Raw genomic sequence first — 17,817 nt, 5'->3', positions numbered from 1 at the left:
GAGCTCAGAGGAGATTCACAGGAATAGTTTTGAAGATGTGGAGTTTGGCATACAAGGAGTGTTTCAGGACTCTTGTCCTGTATGCTGTGGGGTTTATAAATATAACGGGGAATCTGACTCAAACGTACACTCCGCTAACAGACCTGGATTGAATGGACATGGAGAAGGAGTTTCCATAATAGGACTGAGCTGGATCCAAGGGGACAGGATCAGGGTGAAAGCCTTAAGAACTGAGATTAGGAATAATTTGTTCAGCGAGAATATAGTAATCTGTGGAAGTCATTGCCACAGGAAGGCTGTGGAGAAATAAATAGTTTGTTGATGAATGAGGAAATCAAAGGATGCATGAAGAAAGCAGCTGAATGGACTTAGGAATTATATCAGCCACGACTGAATAGTGGAGCAGATTTGCCGTGCCATACCGCCCCATTCTGTTGCTATTCCTAATGTTCTTCTGATGTTATGGACAAGTAGAAAACAATTTTTGATTCTCACGAGTGTCAAGCAATTACCGTCTTCAACAAATCAGATTTTAACCAAAGGTCTTTGATATTCTTACATTGCCATCATGTAATCCACCAGTATCCACATCCTGGAGATTAACCATGACCCAAACCATCTCTGGCTGAGCCATGTAAGTATTCTGACGGCAAGAGCAAGTCAGAGGTTAGGAATCCTTCTGTGAAACAGACGTTTCCTTACTCCATGAAGCCTGATCACCGCCAACAAGGCACATGTCAGTAGTATGAGGTAATAATCTACACTTGCCCCGATGGGTATAGCTCCAACAACACTAAAGAAACTCAACACCATCCAGGAGCAGGGAAAATTCTGAAGGAGATTCATACCAGAATTGCAATCTTAACATTTTTTTTATCTCTATACATCGAAAGTGACAGATCTGGTAAGTATATCCAACATTTTCTTTGGTTATTATAAATGTCCAACATCTGTAGTAGTTTTCGTTTATTCCACGATATATCAGCCCACTTGATTGCCAACAAATCAACAAACGTCCAGTCTGTCCCCCTCCCACACTGTCGCTCATAACACAAGGGTGTACTAACAATTAACATCGCAGCAACTCACCAAGGTTCACAAGACAGTTCTCTCTCAACCTCACAGCCACTACTGTCTAGAATCATGGGAATGACACCACTTGCAAAAGTGCTTGTAGACACTCAATATCCTCGCTTGGGAACCCATCACCATTCTGTCAGTATTGTTGAATCAGTTAAAAAAAGTTATTTTGACAGCTCCATGGAGAGGAAAGGTTTCGGAGGATATTGGTCAAATGCAGGAAAATGGTTTTATTTCAGTTCATAAAATTGGTAAGCATGGAAGATTTGGGCCGAAGCGTCTATTTCCGTGCTTCGTGACTCAATTTGGATGATATAACACCAAATGGTCTGCAAATGCTTTAGAAGGAAGCTCACAACCGCCTTCTGAAGTGTAACTTGGGATGGGGAATAAATGCTAAATCAGCATGCCCTGAATACTAAATACAGCGTAAAACATTGTTTTAATAAAAAGCCCTGCTTCATCAGACGGAAGGAAAGACAATAAAAATGGACTACTCGTGAAATCAGTAAGAACACAAAGATGGGAAATAACCAAAGGCAGGGAAAGTTTGTCAAATTTCAATAAAGATTGAGAGAGGTAAGTAGGTTTTACACAAACATAAAAACCACAAAAACTCCGGATACTGTAAATCAGAATCAAAATACAAGGTGTTGGAGAAGTTCTATGAAAGGGTTACATTCCTGAAATGTTATTTCTAATTGCACTTCTCAGGTGCTGGCAGACTTGCTGATCAGTTCCAGAACTTTCTGTTTTTGATTACACAAACATAACTGGATTTAATTACTTACCAATAACGCCAACAGCTGCAAGTATTGGGTAGTATATACGTGCTATCTGTAAGATTGCTGAGTATTTCATTCTGCACCCAGTCAGGTCTGTCTGTATCTGTGGAGTCAATAATTCTGACCACCAAAATATAATAATATTGTTAGCACAACCTCTTTTTATTTGGCAATTAAATGTCCAGTGAGACATTAAATCTTTTTGAATCACTGATTGCATTAGTTGCAGTCGTATGAATAAGCAGGAAATTAACCATTTCCCTCTGAGAATTATTGCAGAATAGAATCTGTTTTTAAAAATGTATAACCACTACGCTCTTGAGAATTTCAATTTGATTTGATTGTCGTGCGCACTCAAGTGCAGAAGTGCATGAGTACAGTGAAAAGTGTAAACTGCCACCATTTCTGGGGGCATCTTAGGTACAAAGGTACCACATACGACATCATGTACATAGTAGAAAAACAAAGGTACATTTAAAATAATAATATTGAAATATTTTCTACAGACAGAACAAATCGCTCCAGTTTTCAGTAAACTATTCTGTATCATACTGAGATTCAATGCTTTCCTTCATTATCGCCTTTTACATAAAAGAAAAAAATGCCAGGGCAGGTTTGCTCGTGAATGAGAATCCCACACGGATTGCGACTCCGGCCACTTCCTTTCTGATGAAAGAACGAAGCTATGCATTTCTGAGTGGAGATTCCATTCAGGATTACCCTCAGGAATGTGGAAATTGTACTTCCATTTTGACAGATCATTCCTGGCTACAACTGTCTTGTAAATGCATAAAGTCAGTATAATTTAAAAGTACTGTAATAGTAAGCTGCTCGGTGGGGAATGATGGCGCGCATCATTTTAATCGAATGTAATATGGTTCGGGTGCCAATGTTCCTGGTATGTAGGGTGCCGACTGCTGATGAGTTTGAATACAATCTAGAATGTGTGTAGTGTATTGATTGAGTTCGCTGATTGGTGCTGTTAACCTGATCCGATCCCTGATCGACAGATACAATTAAAAGTTTCAGGGGATCTGTTCATTCTGAGAGCTGGTTCTGAGGAAAGTGATCCAGTGTCAAGTACTTTACACGCTAAAGCAAAAGTGACTTGATTACTGGATACTGACGTCGATGGAAGTATTTCGTTGACGTTGGGATTGAGATTCGTGATGTATTCATGCAAAAGCATCTACTCGCTGAAATACGACTGGACTTGAACCAGGTATTTCAAATGTGGTAAGTGGAACATATCAGTGGACAGTCTTCCCAGACAAACTGGGCTTTGGGAATAGCCCTTGAGTGACGCAATTGCATCTGCTCAGGACATGTCGTGAGCAGATGGACACCTGGTCAGCTCACAACAAAACCCCAAAACAAAGCCAAAACTTGGCCAAACCATAAACACTTCCAGCATGATCAGAGCCAGCAAGCCATTCTAGTTGCTGCTGGAATGTGTATTTGTGACAATGAAAGAGTCCAACTCGCCTTGAATGAGTAAGAGAACCCGTAGTCCGTTATCCAAGAGACTGCACAGCCTGGAAAACCTATCTAGAGCTGCCTTGGAAGTTGAATTGCTTAGCAGCATCCAAATCAGAAGCAATCGAAATAAACATCCAGTGGTCCTAACTTCGTTGGTCATGAAGTGCTTGGAAAAGCTGGTAATGGCATTAATCAGCTCCAGCCTCCCCACTACTCTTGACCCACTCCAATTTGAATGTCAGACCAAAAGATCCACCTCAGTTGCCATATAACTTGCCATTCAATCCTCCTTAGAACATCTTGTCACCAGAACAGCTCCGTAAGAAACCTATTCATTGACTGCACTGTTATCCCATGATTACCTAAAGTAGTGATCTCAGACTAAGCCCCAATTACTGCAAATGGATCTTCAGTTTCCTGACCCACAGGCTACAATCAGTAGACTGGGGACAATACTTCACCCTCACAAAACTTAGACTGGAGCTTCCCAGGGGTACGTACTCAGCCCCCTACTGTACTCATTGTATTTCCATGACTGCGTCGCTCAATACCAGACTAATGCCATTTCCGAGTTTGTTGATGACGTCACCATAGTCGATCGACTCTCAGTTGGTGTCGAAACTGACTGCAGACTGGAGGAAGAAGATTTGGAAAAATTGCGCACTGAGAACAATTAAGCTCTCAACACCGGCAAATCAAAGGAACCCATTATTGACCTTTGGCGGTGTGTTATTCATATCCCCCTGCACATGAACAGCACTGTGCTGGAACAAGTGGAGAGTGTCAAGCTCCTGGGAGTGGTAATCAACAACAAGCTTTCTTGGACTCAATGTGACGCACGAGTTACAAAGGCTCAACAGCATCTATTCTTCCTCAGGCATCTGAGAAACTTTTGCATGACGGTGAACAGTCTTGCTAACTCTCTAGGGGTGCGCTTTCAAGACCATTCTGTCTGGATGTATCACTACTTGAAATGGCAATTATACCATTCAAGATCAGAAACGGTTGCAGAGAGTGATCAACCCTGCCCGAAAAATCACACAGGCCAACCTTCCATCTCCACTTTTCATCGATTGGCCCGTAGTCAAATAAAGGCTGCCAGCATTCTCACAGATCCAGCCTACTTGGCAATACTTTTCCACAACCTCCACCATCTGGGAGAAGGTAAACAAACCAGAACACTCGCACCAGTTGGTTTGTAAAAGTTTCTATCCTATGTTGTGATATACTGAATGGACTCAAAATCTCTTAACATTCGCATAACTCTGTTTGTGTTTTTGCTGCTGTTAACTCATTATTTAATGAACTATGCTACTTAACTATGTGATATGCCTGTGGCTCGCAAGACAAAGCATTTCACTGTGCCTTGTCACACGTGACAAAAATTCAGTTGAACGCAATTCTGTTCAAAACGTTGAAGTCGAAGTTACAAGAGAAAGAGCACGTGCACATTCCCGGACTTGGTGGGAGAGTAGTTTCATCATTTGAACGAGGACCAGGTTTGATCACACTGACTGTCAGATCCTTGACTGGGACTGTAAACCTGGGCCAACCACGGAGTTAAACAGGAGATGGTCTCTGCTGAATGCCTGTCCATCTTATGCAGTGATGTTCGAGGCCGTGTGTCCTTGGAGAGGGAACATGTGGTGTCCACCAATACTCTTGATGCCTTTGGGAGAGTTTGTCACAATGGGGAATAGAGTGTTTAATTTCCCCCTCCAAAGTCATTTTCATTTCTTCCTTCCCCTTCCCTTCCCATTCACGTTATTTTCTCATGCACACCTTACCCCTTTTGGGCATTGCTTGTTAATGACTACCTGGATACATGGGTGCTTTTCCTGCTGGTACAATTATAGCATGGACTTCTTTTGCAATGATGTGTTTTTTCTGAGTCTATACATACTTACACAGTCACAGAGACACGAGTGATGTGGGAGAAATATAAGCGATACTGCTGTGCAGTGGTCATGTCGGGGATCAATAAAAGAGAAAGGGAAATAAGGAAAACAAGAGGGTCTTCTCACTGTCAGCACAGGCTTTGAGCTGGTGGTTTGAAGCCCATGGACTGTTTCTTGTAAATAACAAATAACATGGTAAAGGGAGACCGTTCTCTGTTAAGTGATTTCAGTTTTAAATGAATGCATTCATTTGCTATGAAAGAGAAGTTATTGCAACTCTGAATCGGCATAAAAGAAAACAATCATTTGTGTGTTGGCAGATTGTGTCTGCTGGGTGACACAGGAAATGGACCAAAATGCACAATTGTTTTTATTTGGTTACATGAGCACACATTACCGGGTCAAGTTCCTTGCTTTGTGCAATGACGCAGGCATTGGGTCTGTGCGAGCATTGGTAGCCTGCCCGTTGAAGGTGGAGCAGCGCTGCTTCTTGTCAACAGCTTGTAGCCTGACCCACGTGCGCTGAGGGAGAGAATTTAAGGAGTCTGACTGAGTCATTGTGAATGAACAGCAATATACTTCAAACTCAAAACGGTGAGTGAATTTGCGGGAAACGTGTATGGTATGGTGTTGTCATGTATCTCAGCCCTTGTCTGGATGGAAGTGATCACGTGTTGGAAGGTCCTGTCTCAGGATCTGTGGTGAATTTCTGCTGGAACACAATGCTGATATTGTGCATTGGTGGTTGAGGGACTGGATGATTGTGGATATTGATACAATCAAGTGTATCGCTTTGTCCTTGGAGAGTGTCAAGACGTTTCTTTATAATTGGTGTCAGTGCTCAGTTTCCCTTTAACAGTAAATATTCCTGCTGATTCTCAATGTTCAGGTAACTGCTCAGATATGTTCGTGTATGTGTGATGTGTTGTGCAACATCATTAGGACGGGGCTTTCCTGATGAAGGGCTTATGCCCGAAACGTCGAATTTCCTGTTCCTTGTTTGCTGTCTGACCTGCTGCGCTTTAAGCAGCAACACATTTTCAGCTCTGATCTCCGGCATCTGCAGACCTCACTTTTTCCTCCATTGCCCAGAACTGCACTGTTTCAGTCACACGAGCCTTTTTCCAATTCATCTAGAGATTGAAAATGGACAGCGTCCGCAGAGTCTCCATGTAAAAAATAACAACAAACATTTGTATAAGTGATGGGAAGTATGTACTCAACACTGCCCTCACACTGATGGTTACATTTTGGTCCAGCTGCATCAAGCTGTGCAAACAAAAAGTGTCACTATGTACTGAGGTTCTAACTGGCCCCAGTTTTGTGAAGGATGGTGCTGGCCTCGTTGCCATAGAACACTCCAGGTAGTTGGACCATTCGTTATCACGTGTCCGTCATGGGAACACTTGCAAAGAGAAATACCTTTGACCACCAGTCCATCCGGAATTTGGTAGCACGCAATGTCCCTGAGACACTGCAGGGAAAGGAGAGTGAGGATCCTGTCACATGGTGCTCTGAACAGAATATCCAAGTCCTTTGGCAGAATTCCGGTAAAAATGGCCCTGTGAAGTATGCATCAAGGTATCCCTTCACTGGGGGTGAGAAAGGCACTATCTGAGAGACCCTTCATCTGCACTTGGTCTGTCCGTACCTCCACACGCTGCCTTAAGACAGTGCATGGGGTGGGATAAGCAGACTGTCACACGTTCCCTGCTATGATGTGCCTTTGTAATGGACGTCTGGAGGAAAATACAATGGTTTTTGTAGAGGGATATCCCAACCATCTCGGTGACAGAGGACGCCGTGCTCTACGGTCTGTTCCCCAGGACATACGTCGAGACAAATATCTGGTGCACCTAAAACAAATCCGCTCGGTGAAAGATGCTGATACATTTGCAGAGTATTTAATTTAAAACTGGTGTGATCACATGAAGGTTACAACTTCATCACGTTGCTTTTTGCTATAATTGGAAATCACAGAATTGACTCCCTTCTTTAATAATATATATATATACACTTTGGACTGAGGCAATAAAGGACAATTGTGATCACGTTAACAAATTGTTAGTTGTATTCTGGCAAGATTAAAGCTGTTTCTTTGTTTTTCAAATTATTATCAGTATTGAAATAAAACTGGTAAATGCCCATTCCTTTTCTGTTGGCAGTCAGTTATTGCCCCTTTCTTCATTTTTCTTTTAGTGTCAGTCTGTGCTTCATTTTCTTAACTCTCTCTTCCTTTCTGTTTCTCTCTGTGCACTAGTGCCTCATTTTTCTAGCTGTCTCTTTGTCTCACTCTCTTTTCTCTTGCGAATCTATTTTTCTCTACCTGACTCTGTGTATTTGGATTTTAACCCCTGTCTCTCTTTGTCGCTCCAAATTTCTCTGTCTTTGTGTTACAGAGTGATTTGGCACGAAAACAGACCCTTCAGTTCAATCAGTCATTGTGAAGTATAATCCAAACTAAAATAGTCCCATGCGCCTACACATGGTCGATATCCTTCCAAGCATTTCTTATTCATGTATTTATTTAATTGCCTTTTAAAAATAGCAACCAAGGACCTACGTTTAGCTGCAGAAGTCTTGTTTTTATTCCCAAATGTAACACTTTACATTTATCCAGATTTAACTCTAATTTCCACTACCCAGCCCATTGACCTAATTCATCACGATCTGTTTGTAATCTTCGATAACTGTCTTCACTGTCATTATACCACCAATCATAGTGTCATTCGGAAACTATGAACCAAACCTTCCAAAGCAAATCATTTATGTAAATGACAAATGAAAACTGGACTCGACACTGACCCCTTTGGAACGTCACTGATCTACAGGTTTCCAGTTCCCATCCTTTTCTGTCTCTTTCTCTCTCATTCTGTGTATCTGTGATTTTAATCATATCTTTATCTGTCTCCATCTCCATCTCTTTCTGTGTTCTCCCTCCGTCTTTCTCTTTCACTCTCTTTCCATCTTTTCTCTCTCTATCTGACCATCTCTGTCTCGTCTTGTATTTTTTTCTCTGTCTCTCCCTGTGTAATTCTCTGTATATCTGCATCTATCACTTTTTCCCTGCCTCAGTCTATTATTCTTGGTTGTTGTGCCTCTGACACAGAAACTGTCTCTTTAACTTTAACTGTCCACTCGTTCAGTCAACCTGTAGAATGCGTGACGGGGACTGCAACGTCATAAAATGCAAATTATGTATCTCGAACTTAATTGTATAAAGTTGGCCTCACAGTGATAGGAAAAAGGACTAGGTGGATCTCATTTACAATAAGATCGTTGTTTTGTGTTGTTAACCTGGGCCAATGTGAGAGCCCTTGCTGACAGAGATAAACACGAGGTTCAGAGAGTCTCCTCATTCTAAGCACTAATTCGCAGATGGCTGTTTACGTCACTGTTGGGATATTGCGTGCAATTCTGGTCTCCTTCCTATTGGAAAGATGTTGCGAAACTTGAAAGGGTTCAGAGAAACTTACAAAGATGTTGCTGGGTTGGAGGATTTGAGCTATTGGGAGAGACTGAACAGGCTGAGACTGTTTTCCCTGGAGCGTCGGAGGCTGAGGGGTGACCTTATAAAGGTCTACAAAATTATGAGGCACATGGATTGCGCAAATAGGCAAAGTCTTTTCACTAGGGTAGGGGAGTCCAGAACTAGAGGACATAGGTTTCGGGTAAGAGGGGAAATGTATAAAAGAGACCGAAGCAGCAACTTTTTCACCCAGAGGGTGGTGCGTGTATGGAATCAGCTGCCAGAGTAAGTGATGGAGGCTGGTACAATTGCAACATTTAAAAGGCATTTGGATGGGTATATGAACGTAAAGGGTTTGGAGGGATATGGAAGGGGTGGGGCGTGGTTGGAGGGAGTAGATTGGGTTGGGATATCTGGTCGGCATGGACGGGTTGGACTGAAGGGTCTGTTTCCATGCTGTACATCTCTATGACTCTAAGGGCAGAATCCATGTGCTATGTCCATCTCAATAAAGGGTGACTTGGTGATGGGATTGCGGACTCCGTGCAGTTATTCAGTGGCAACTCCGAAAGTGGCAACAGTCAAATTTTAATTGGGTAGGTATTTGTGGTATTGTACTCCTATTTGGGAAGTTTGACCTGTTCGATCCTATTGTTAAATCCTGGGATGCGGAAAGAATGCATTCTTTTTTGCAGGCAAAAGAAAGGCAACGAGTAACCCTGATCGATGCAGGCCAGCAGAACTTTCAGTTATTAGGAGCCTAATATTCTGAGATACATCAGATGCCAAAAACTTTCAAGGTGTGATGCATTTAGTTCAGGAATATTACGACACCAAGCATTCTCTAATTCAAGCTCACTGTCAGTATTATTCAACTCTTTGAGAACCACAGAAATTGTAATCAGGAGTTTTCGTGTTTAAGACGACCAACCGAGACTCGTGACATTGGGTGAACCCTGAATGAGACTTTTCGGTTTGTGGGATTCTTGGCGTGACCAGGCAGAGTCCCTCCAAACTGAAGACTAACTTGACTTCAAACTGACATTACAAATGACTTTGTCAATAGAACATGTGGTCAATAGAAAATACTTCTTTTAATACTAACATGTAATTGGAAATTATTGCAATCATCACAAATAAACGAACTTAGAGAGAACTATGTGGGAAGGGTGACTCACCAACTTATGCAATAAAATTAAAAGTCTCATGTACTCTTTAGTTTCATGTACTCATGAGCAGATACGTAATGCCTTACACAACATTTCGTGAGCAGTTCTTGGCCCCCGTGTCTAAGGAAGGATGCAATGAACTTGAAGAAGGCTCAGAGGAGGTTTATAAGAATGTTTTTTGCTACGAAGGGTTTGCTTAGAAGGAACGGCTGAGGACTCTGTCTATGCACGCAATATGGTTTAGAAATATGAAAGGCAGTCTGTTTGAAACTTACAGAATTTTGAGAGACAAGGATAGAGTTAACGTAGAGAAGATGTTTCCTATAATAGGACGCACCAGGGCCTGAGGCACAACCTTGGGTTGAAAGAATGTCACTTTGAAGCTGAGACAAGGAACAACTTCTTCAGCCAGAGGATGGTGAATCTGTGGAATTAGTTGCCACAGAAAGGCTCTGGAGACAAAGTCACGAAGTGTATTGAAGAAACAGATAGTTGTTGATGAACTATCAAGGATTACAATTAGAAAGCTAGAAAATGGCGTTAAGAAACATGTCAGCCATGACTGAATGCCGGAGCACATTCATTGGGCCCCATGGTCTACTTCTGCTCCTATGTCTAATCTTACGGACAAGTAGTGAATGACTTTTGATGCACAAAGGTGTCAGGCAATAACCATCTTCAACTCTTTAGGGAAAGACCGAAGGAGAAATCAGAGGCTGGAAACGGAAGGAAACATTAACCCAGGAGAGTCTGCAGAATCAACAGCACTGCACGTACTGATTGTTTAACCTGATTGGCCTTTTGCCATTTGAGGACTTTAAACAATCTGTACACCAATTCTCACACCTAGATAAATATCCAATCCCTCATTACAGAGGAGAGCATTTTATCACGGAGAGCAAGAGGGATTATCCCGAGTAAAGTAGTCCAAATGATAGTGGTTGAATACCAGGAAGGTTATACAGGGGACTCCAAAATGTAGATGTTGGAGTGAAGTTATGTCTGATGGTCAGGATCGGATGCCAACATGGCATTTGGTTGTACAGTGCACAGTGCTCATTTGGATAAACATTATTTGCTGCAGATGCCCTTAACCCTACCCCACACCCATACTCCTGCAAACGGCCGGGTAAGCCGTTGATTAGATTACACATGGAATATACCGGTCCTTTCATGAGCTCAATGTTCTTGGTTATTGTGGGTGTCCATTGAAAGTGGTTGGAACTGGATAGAATTCATTTGGCAAACTCCGTGATGATGATTTTGTGGCTGTGAACATCATCCATGATACACTGACTGCTGGAAATAGTGGTCACAGGCAATAGCATGTCATTTTCCAGCAGTGTTTTTCAGTTTGTCCTGACCTCAAGTATTATTCAGAATGTTCAGACAGCTCCATGCCATCCACCATCCAATGGTCTAGTCAAAAGAGCAGTTCAAGCATTAAAGGCAGGTTTCAAGACACAGCCAACAGCTTCACTCGATACCAAACTGTCCCGGGTCCTGTTCGATTATTGGACCATCCCTCACAAAACAACAGAGCTAGCTCCAACAGAGTTGTTAATGGGGAGAAGATGCTGCACCAAGGTTAAACCTGATATTCCCAGACCTTGGAGAGGGTGAAACAGCATCAGGAACATCAATATCAGATAAATGTCTCCTCTAATCGAGAGAGACATTTCACTTGAGGAAACGAAGGTTGGTGTCAAAACAACATATATGTGGGTGCATGGGTAATTGACAAGGCTATTGTGAAGTTTGATTCTAAAACTTACATGGTTTCGTTAGTGAAGCGTCCCTGAACAAGAAGTTAGATCGTATGAAAGCTGCTCCGTTGCACACTGGGCTGGAGCAATGCATATCTGCCTCCTTAGAACAGCCAGATAGTCTAACAGAAACCGTGGGCTCTTCCCTCTGCTCAGCGAAGAAGGCACCTTCCAGTCTGAGTTGGATGCAGCCTCAAAACCGTTACCAACAAAAAAGAGGAGGAAAGTCTCCCGTGACACTCTGGGGGTAAGAGACTGGTTACGGTCCAGTACACATCACCCCATGGCCGGTTCAGAGTCAGAGAAACACAACCTCGGGAAAAAGTATGCCAGGGAAGCTGCAAGAGAAAGAACAGGCGTGCATCCCTGACATGGTTGGGGAGTAATGTCGTCATTGGAACAATGCCCAGATGGATCACTGACTATGTGAGCCTTGACTGGGGCAGTTATCCTGGTCTATTCAGGGAGCACTGGCTGACAGAGTTAACCAGGAGCTGCTCTCTACCGTGTGCATGTTCCTCTTCTGCAGTGGTGTCCGAGGGTGGGTGTCGTCGGAGAGGGAGCATGGAGTGTTTCAATGCCTTTAGGGAGAATTGTTCCCTAAAGAGTACAATAAGGGAGAGAGGGCTTGATTCCCACTCCAACCCCATCTTCATTTCATCTTTCACCTTTCCTTCTTCTTCACTTCCCGTTCACAGTTGGCCTTGCTTGTTAATGATGTCTTGTCCACATAGATGATTTTCCTGATCGTTGAATTATAGCATGACCAACAATACCATTAAAGAGGAAATTCCAGAATATGAACCGAGTGTCAATGAAGCAACATGGATTATTTCCCAGGCGAGATGATGAGCGATTTGGAGGGGAACGTGTCGGGAGTGGTGTTCCCATGTATCTGCTACCTTTGTCTGGATTGACGTTGTCACGTTTTGGAGGGTACAGACTCAGGATCTTTGGTGACTTTCTGCAGTGCATCTTGTAACTGGTACACACTGCAGTTATTGGGTGTTAGTGCTGAATGGCCAGGATGTTTGTGAATGCAGATGTAATCAAGTGGATTACTTTTTCCTGGATGTATAAATAATCACGAGTCACAATTTTAGACAGGAACTGAAATCTAAACTTGTATTTTATAGCAGTTTAAACAAAACAAAATGCATGGTACACACAAAGAAGGAGGTTCAGGAATGTAGATAATGTGATTGTTTCAATGATGGATAGTGCAATCCAACAATGAGAACAACTGAATAAGTTGTTTTTGGAGGCATAGACAGAGACTAAATGTGGGTCGAGAGCGTAGTGCTGGAAAAACACGGCAGGTCAGGTAGTATCCGAGGAGAAGGAGCACATCCATTCCGGATGAAGCGCTGATGCCCAAAATGTCGATTATCCTGCACCTCGACGCTGCCTGATGTGCGGTGCTTTTTCCAGTTGATACTGTCGACTCTGATCTCCAGAATCTGCACTGGTCACTTCTCGTAAGGGACTAAACGTGATTTGTGGAAAATAGTTTTGAATGTTACATATTCTCATCGCAACTGCAAATAATGCCACTAAAATCAAATATCAGAACGCCAGTAGCTTGGAAGTTTTTATGTTTAATGTTTGCATTTTGTTGCCACAGTAGTCAGTCATTGAACATATTTACACAACCTTTCCACTGAACTTTTAACAGAAGAACGTAAGTTTATTCATTACGGAAAGCAATGATTTAAATACTTTTCAAATTGAAGCAGTTTTTCAAATGAAAGGCAAAATCAAAGACTCTTCCCTTTGACCAGCAAAATCCTTGACAGATACTATGTCTGAACGACATGTTTTAAACACAAATTGGCATTTTTTTGCTCAACTGATCATTTCCAATTCTGAGGACATGGAGTTCTTTTCAGTTAATGAAGCCTGGGAAATTTCACAAGTTATTTCAACTTGGAGATCCTGTAGGAACACTGGAAATCCATCTTCAAGTACAAGTTAGGATTGCATGCTTATTAGCACAAATTAATAATTTGAGTAAATGAATATTTTACTCCATTGATAAATTCCTCTCTGAATTTAGTTTGTGTTAGAGCGTATATGCAAGCGTTGGTGCACGAACTCAAAAGCTGTAGCATGAATCCAATTTCTTGAAAGACAAATATTGCATCATTCAATGTCTTGTCTTTATAATTATAGTTTACTATTTGCCAGTTGAAAGAGTGTACGACATATGTCATCCACAACAGTATAAAATTAGCAGACATTGCAAAGAGCAAGATGATGGATTTTCTCCTATTTACCACCTCAGGATCGGTACTATTCTGTCCATTTCCGTGGATCTGGAGGCGGCAGCGGATGCGGTTAGACGTCATAATATTCCTGACAGTCAGAGCATTGAATATTAAAATCAATACAATTGGAAGTAATGGTGTAATTATACTGTCAAACCATTCGTACACATTCCAGAATAATGATGTATAATAGGCTGATTTAAAGATGCAAAACCATGGTATATTGTCAATAACAAACGAAGGAATAAATGCAAAAAACCAAGCACTTGATTTCAAACAGCTGACCAAACTAACAGTTACTATAACCACAAATGCTGTTCTCGCATTGCAATATCTTGCTCTGAGGTTCTGGCAACAAATTGCTACAAACCGATCAAATGTGAAAGCAACTGTGAACCACACTGAACAGTCTCGGGTTGCAATGAACATTGAAATTCTCAAGGTGCACACAGGAGTGATGGATAAAAAGTAACTGGGAAATAAAGATTGTTAATTCGGTGCAGTAAGACATTAAAGAAGACGAGAAGCAGGTCTGCTGTAGACATTGCCAACAAATAGCGAGTGATGCATTTGGAGAGCCCACAATTGCCTCGATTCAGAATCACAATTCCCACCAAGTTAACTGTAAGAAAAATGAAAAAATACACACTTCTTCACGAATAGAATCACAGCGAAGTCATCAACATAATATATCTGAAAAATCAGACCAATTGCCTCAGATTAATATGTTAACTCAATTACACGATGCACAGTGAAAAGGTACACTGCAATTACAGACTCAAGCAAACCAGAATGAAATAAAGATATGCTGGGAATAAAATAGAGAAGCAGAGTAAATCAACAAATAAGGGAGAATAAGAACCATAAAAGAAAAAAAATGAAATATCTTAATGCAAATAGGTCATGCTAATAGACTCACTGAAATATTTAGCAGATTTTTCATAATTGCTAAACTGTTAATGTAAGAAAAAAATCAAATCAAAATGTTAAAGATATTTTCCATCCATGGACCTGATCAGGAACTGAGTATGAACAATCACAACAGCATACATTTTATACAGTTGAACTGAAATGGTTAAATATGAAGACGGAATTCTTGGACTGATGTATCACTGAATTAGGTCCCATGCTTTTTCATGTATGCTAGTCAAAAATCTATAGGTTCTGTTAATGAGGGGAGGTAGACCTCAGAGTTGAGGAGGTATAGGAGCATGTGAGAATCATTAGGGAACTTAGTGAATGTGGTACTTTATCATAACAGTAACACTGTAATTCGAAAGTGTGATTAGAGTCCGCTTGATTAGCATCACATCCACCAAACTATCCACCTCATCTACCACCAAAACGCAGGGCCATCCGTGTGTACTATCTTCAAACGTCGCTGCAGAAATTCACCAAGGTTTGACATAATGCAGTAGCCACACTCAGATTCCATACTCAAGGACAGGGTGTCTGATACACGGTAACAAGTTCCCTTGAAGACACCCACCATCCTGACTTGGAAATGCATCACCTTTTCTTCACTATTGTTGGGTCACAATCATGAGCTCCTTCCCAGGGTACTGTGGGTAACCCCACAGCAAGCAGCACAGCGGTTCAAGAAGGTGCCACCATCTTCTCAAGGGGCAACTAGGATTAGGTAACAAATACAAATCTGGCTGCTCACATCCCATTCATGAATGAAAAAAATGATCAGTCAGAATTCAAAATCCATTCGAACATACCAATTACTGTTCAGATCACTTCTGTCTACAAGGTCAAATTTCGTCGAGTGATATGGACTCTGCTATTGGGAAAGAATGACGAAATGAATCACTCAGCATCCCGCGTGTTTAATATGTGACACTGATGTGAGGAAACATCTGGTGTTCAGGAAGCTTCTTCACTGAACAAAGGAAAGGCATATAAGTTTATCCATTCATTTCATCCCACCATTATAGAATAATCATGTTAGTAATTTCGAACATGCACACCTTATCCAATTACTTATGTGGCTGTCAGGTCACTGATGGAAAGCGTTGTAGTCAGCCTTTGGTCTTCTATGAAGACATGATGTTTCCCAGACGCACCTATCTCTATCCTTGGAGCTTTTGCCGTCAGTACTATATAGAACCACATTTCAATATTGGTGGCACAGTAGTTAGCCCTGTTGCCTCACAGAGCCATAGACCCGGGTTCAATATTCACCTCAGGCAACTGTCTGTGTGGAGTTGCACATTCTCCCTGTGTCTGCGTGGGTTTCTGTCGGGTGGTCTGGTTTCCTCAGTCTGTCGAAAAATGTGCAGGTTAGGTGAATTGACCATGTTTAATTGCCCGAGTGTGAGCTGAAGGGATTAATGTAGGGGAACAGGTCTGGGTGGGTTGCTCTTCGGAGGGTCAGTGTGGACTTGTTCGGCCGAAGGGCCTATTTGCACACTGTAAGTAATCTAATATAACACTGCTGACGTCAGTACCTGCATTTCTATCCTACCTGCAACAGTATGAGATTCGTCCTTTACTATCCACAGGATTTTTAGTGGAAGCTCTTTAATGCTTATTAAGTTTTTACGGTTATGTGCATATCTATTGAAACACTGTAACTGATTCATAACATATAACTGTGAACATCTGGAAATCTCAACCAATGAAATCTACTTCCACTGGCTTTTAGAGGTTACAACAGCTGACAATGGAATTGCTCTATCATCATACTTAAGGGTGCCCTTATCCAGCCTTTTCTGCATCAGCAACTGCAGCTGCACGTCTCTAACAGGACCCTTTGTTTATTATTTTAACCTGTGTCCTTGGTTGTAATATGTCTGCAAATCTATGATTGTCCGAACACGTGCATTATGTTAATGCATCACCCAGCAAGTGTTATGAAGTTGAAAACATGGACTGTACCTTAAAGATAGAGGGAATACTGGACTGAAATGAGAGATTACAAGCAACTGTATGTAAGTTCAGTTGGCGGTATCAGAGTGCCCTAGAAAATTGAAAATTTGTAACATTTGGCTGTGAAATGAATCCTGGGTTTTGGTTCATGTTTTCAGAGCAAATCAAATTTAACCAAAGGTTAGTTTATCGTTTGAAGTTATGTCTCTGCATACTAAAATTCAATTGAGTTTACATTTATTGGTACGATGAGACCATACAATGTTGGCGTGATGTAAAAATGCAGACATGTTGAAAATTGTTCAGAGATCAACTGCCACACAGAGAAACTCCTGGAGAGCTAATTTCCCACCTAACATCTTGTTCTAAAAAAAAATACAAAACACACTCTTTTAATGGTACGTTTTCACGTGAAACATACTCGCAGTACAAAGGAAGAACATCAGCTGGAAGAGTGACGACACAGAAGAGGACAGAGATCATGTGGTTTTGAAATTAAGCTGATGTTCTTTTAATGAGTATCTTTTTGGAACAGCGTATTGTCATAGCGTTTTTATAGCATAGTTTTGTAGAATTTTGTGAGTTCTCCGCCACCCATATTTTAACATATTGCCAGGCAAGTCAAGCTGTTCTGTATGATTGGTTGAATTAACAGTGGGTTTCCATCTCTGTGTCATAACACATTGCTATTCTTAATCAACTGCAAGCCACTTTATGCCATCTTAATAGCGATGGGAACACGGTGATCCAGGGACATCTCGCAGATTATGAGTTACCTGATTGCAGCTGTTGGTGTGGTCCAATCAGTGAGTCCTCTCTGACTGATATGAACAGAAGATTCAGAGTCTCCTCAGTTTATGAGACTGACTCTGGGCTAGCTGGAGAAAGTGAGGACTGGTGATGCTGGAGATCAGAGCTGAAAATATGTTGCTGGAAAAGCGCAGCAGGTCAGCCAGCATCCGAGGAACAGGAGCATCGACGTTTGTGCAGAAGGGCTTATGCACACATTTTCAGCTCTGTGCTAGCTGGT

The sequence above is a fragment of the Hemiscyllium ocellatum genome, chromosome 40 (assembly GCF_020745735.1).
Source record: "Hemiscyllium ocellatum isolate sHemOce1 chromosome 40, sHemOce1.pat.X.cur, whole genome shotgun sequence".
Classification (NCBI taxonomy): domain Eukaryota; kingdom Metazoa; phylum Chordata; class Chondrichthyes; order Orectolobiformes; family Hemiscylliidae; genus Hemiscyllium; species Hemiscyllium ocellatum.
The sequence above is the reverse complement of the archived record's forward strand: the minus strand, read 5'-3'. Positions refer to the sequence as shown.